We start from the raw sequence: 4,440 nt of genomic DNA, 5'->3' as shown, positions 1-4,440 counted from the left end.
TGACCTGAGCCAAAGTTGGATGCTTAATCGACTGCGCCACCCAGGTGCCCCAAGCAATAAAGTATTTTAAAATTAAGGTTATGTACATCATTTTTTTCAGATACAATGGTATTGCACACTTAATAGACTACAGGATAGTATAAACATAACTTTCATATGCACTGGAAAACCAAAAATTCATTTGACTTGCTTTATTGTGATATTGACTATTGTTGTGGTCTGGAACCCAACCTGCAATATCTCTGAGGTATGGCTGTAATTTATGAGACTATCTCTTAGTTTACAAACAGAAATTTTTCCAAGTCTCCTTTTTGTTTACTTCCGATTTTTTGGTATTGTTTAAGGAACTCTACATTTTTAAATTTCTATTTGTAACCAGGTTCTTGATGAATTTTATAAATATTTCTTTATAAATATTTCTATAACTAAAGAAGGTGCAGTAACTACTTTAGAGTGTAACTTTCTAAATAACTCTCTAATTGTACTTACTAGTTAAATTATTCAAATCCTATACATATTTGTACATTCTGTTTCTATTTCATTTTCAAATTTTCTAAGAGGTATATTTAAGTCCTTATATTTCTAGTGGCTTTATTAAAATTTCTTCTGTTTGTTGCTTTTGTTCTCACAATGTAGCTGATTTAGAGTTCACTACATAAATATTTGTGACAGACATGTCTTCTTTTGTGCATTGTACATTGAAAACCTTAGTTTTTTCCCGTCCTTCTTTGACACTTTTATCTGCTTTTTGCTTTGATGTGTATATTACTACTTCTGCCCTGTTTGTGTTATGTGCCCTGTTTGTGTGTATTGCTCTTTGTAGCCTCATCCTCAATCTTCTGTTGTTGGTAATGTTTTCTTTAAGTGGTATACTGCTAAAGGCAACATCTAGCTAAGTGTTGGTGTTTTTATTTTGTTAATCTGAAATCTCTAACTTTTAGGGGAATTCAGGAAATTCATATTCCGTATGGTAACTGATTTGCTTACTTTTATTTGTTCCATCATAGTTTATGCATAAAATGTTGCTTTCCTTTTCTACTTATTATTTTCCCTAGCTTGCTCAGCCTATATACATTCCTCTTTCCCCCTCCGATTCATTTTAAATGTCTACTGTTATTAAATTCCCTGTATTTTCTCTTAATCGTCTATAGTTTATTTAATTCCCTCTCCATATAAATAACCTTGTTTGTTCAGTTCGCCAGCTTGTAAAATTCTGTCATGTCTTAGAATTGAGGATTTTGATGACAATATACTAGATTTATGTGTCATGTTGATAAATGATTCCTAAGTACTTTCAACTTGATTTGAAAACTTAATGTCTTTCTTTGGGTTAGGTGAAACTATTTTATTATGTTTTCCCCACTGTTTATGGATATAAAACCCCATGCGGGACCCAGCTGGGGAGCTTCCATACCTCCAGAACAAAGGAACATCCTAAACACAAAGGCCAGAGGTCTGAGTGAAGCTCCTAGAAGGGCCTGGGCACTTCCACTCTTTCTCATTCATTCTTCTCATCTGGGAGTTCTCAGTCTTTAGTTTGTATAAGAATTACTTGGAGGGCCTATCAAAACACAGATTGCTGGGCACCACCAGGATTTTATACTCAGTAAGTGTGGGAGTGGGCAAGGATTTGCATTTTTAAGAGATTTCTGGGTGATGTTGACACGGCTGGTCAAGGAACCACACTCGGAAAAATCACTATTTCAGGTCTGATTCTTCCCCTAGAGGTCCCATCTCTTAGCTTTCTCTATCAAGGCTGGCCACTCTCTGACCCTTTGCCACCCTCCTGTCCCATGCCTCACCTAAAGTCCCCACCCTCTGCGTCTCTTCCATCCTAGGGCTTCATGGACTGAAGGTAGAAGGTTGTAGCTCTCAGCCATGGCTTTGGTCCCATCCCCAGTGGTCTCCCAGAGCAGACATCATGGAGGCACATCTCCTTTCCATCTCCAAAGACCAGGGGAGCTAAAAAGAACAAGTGGGTCACAGATGATAAATTTCAGTATGGGCCACTTGGCTGAATATATGTGGAATAATGAGTGCTTCCTTCATCATCTTACATTTTTACATCTTTTTCTGATGGCCTGGCAAAGCCAAGAAACACCCAGCCAAAGAACTTTCAAGGCAGGGAACTGCCAGCAGAGAGATCCTTCAGCCATTCAGCCTAACTCTTCAAGGGGATGAGCACAAACACCTCACCCACTTGCTCTGGATCCCTTCCAGCACCACACAGGGCTGTTAATAGAAAGGGAATGTTGAAAACATTCAAAATGAAAAAATTCTAAGGAGGGCTTGCTGGCTTGTAGACTGTGTGTGTGTGTGTGTGTGTGTGTTTGAATCTGTGCAGCTATATATGCTGTTTATGCATCTAGATCCATCACTGAGTCCAGCTACACTGCCCTCTTTAATGCTTCTGTTCTCACCAACATCCTCCCACCCCAGATCCTTTGTGTTTGCTGTTCCCCATGCCTGGAAGTCTTTCTTCTGAATCCTCTGATTATGGCTCCTCTTGTACTTCAGGTCTCGGCTCAGATGTTCCTTCTCAGAGAGGCCTTTCCTGTCCACTCGACCCCACCCCTCAGCCCTGTGTGGCTCTCCAGAGCCCCTCTTCCTCATTTTAGTTATTCCCCAGAGCGCTTGGTTTTCCCTTAAATCATTTTGTTTATTTATTTGGACTTTTCCCCTCCTTCTCCCCCATGGGCTGTGGATTCCAGGAGAGCTGCGATCTTGGCTGCGTTAGTCACTACATGGTCCTCAGAGCCCAGTGTGGGCCTATAGGCTCCTTGTAGGAATATCAGTAAATGTCCTGTTGCACTTAGATTCAATCTAGAAGTGAGACCCACACCCTTGGTTCTGTTGAACCAATGAAGAATTCAAACTGGGCACAACAACAAAAAGAGCAAGTAACTTAACCCAGTCATTAGGTTCATAGGGTTCATTGGGTTCATTGAATCGATTGAGGGCAGGAAGAAAGGAGAGGGGCTAAGCAATGCCCCTTACACACTGAACCAATCAGAAGCTGGGTCTGAGCACTTGAGACACGCCTATACCAGAGCAACTAATCATAATGAAGTGGTGGCCAACAGAGAAGCCACGCCCCACAGATGCAAATTGCCCAGACAGCCTCAGAAACGAAGCCAAGGGAAGTCCCAGGGCCATTAAGTAGGTTTGTGATGGGTTATCGGAAAAGAGTGGAGAGTTGAAGTGTATGTGGGTGGAGTGGGGTGAGAGAGTTTTAGAAGAGGAAAGTGAAGCAGCTGAAGGGAGAAATGGAGGGAGTAATGGGGGGGGGGTACAGAGAGGAATTATGAGAGGATAGAGGAAGATTGAATTGTGTCATAGAACCAGCAAGGGTATTATACAGGAACAAGGAGGTGTAGTGGGTTCTGGCTTGGGACAGTGTCCATTTTCAGTGCTTTTCTAGGTAGAGGGGTTAGTTCAGCTGATCCTCATTTCCTGGGAATTCAGATGTTCCCTATCTGGGACCCATTTCCTGTCTGCAGATTCTGCCCGTTCAGCGTTTCTTCCTCAGGCCAAGGTCCATGGCTACTGTCACTGAGCCCACAAACCTGGAGTTCAAAGTCACTCCAATGCAGCCAGTCATCCTGATGTCCTTGAATCCCCCAGAAAAGGATTATTTGTTTCTCTCCATCATTGCCTTCTTCTTCTTCATTCTGTTGGCGATCCCATGTCTCTTGTTCTCCCTCAAGGTGGTCACCATCTAGCTACCACCAACTCACATTGTTCCCAGATATACCTCCTCTGTCCTTTCCCACACCCCTGTTCCTCCCCAGGGACCTCTTCATGCTCCTCCTGGAGAATTTACTCCCTCCTTCTTCATTATATAGCTGCCCTTACTCCTCCCCAGGACCCCTTCTCTGCTTCTCTTCCTTTTTCCACTCGGGGACTGAACCAGCCCTTACCTCCCTCACACCAGCATTCCTGGAATTACATTCCTCACCTCTCCCCTGGGTTGCCCCTCCCCATCTCACTCCACCCTTGAAACACTCCCACCAGGTTGCCTTCCTCCCCACAGACCCGGGAAGCCAACTTTCATGGAAATCAGAGGAAGGCACAGATAAATTCCAGACTGGCCTTGGGCTTCAGCATCTCAAGCATCCTGGTGGGCTCCATTATGATCATTTGCTCCATTGTAGCTGCAGTCTTGAAACAGAAAATATGAGGTCATACTGAAAGCTCACCTCCTTCAAAAAGTCATGAACTGTACCTCCTAGAGCCTTTAAACTTGGACATCAATAACCTATTGTAATGGAGGAAGTCTCCCCTCCATTAGCACTTTTTAAGAGCAATAAAGTTTGAGGAGACTTGTGCTTTCTGCTCATATGCACATGTGTTCACATGCTTTTGTGTGTCCGCTTTGCTGAGTACCATAGGGCTTATCCATATATTCAGTGAACATTTATTGGGCAACCACTTTAGTGT

The sequence above is a fragment of the Lynx canadensis genome, chromosome E2, assembly GCF_007474595.2.
Source record: "Lynx canadensis isolate LIC74 chromosome E2, mLynCan4.pri.v2, whole genome shotgun sequence".
NCBI lineage: Eukaryota > Metazoa > Chordata > Mammalia > Carnivora > Felidae > Lynx > Lynx canadensis.
The sequence above is the reverse complement of the archived record's forward strand: the minus strand, read 5'-3'. Positions refer to the sequence as shown.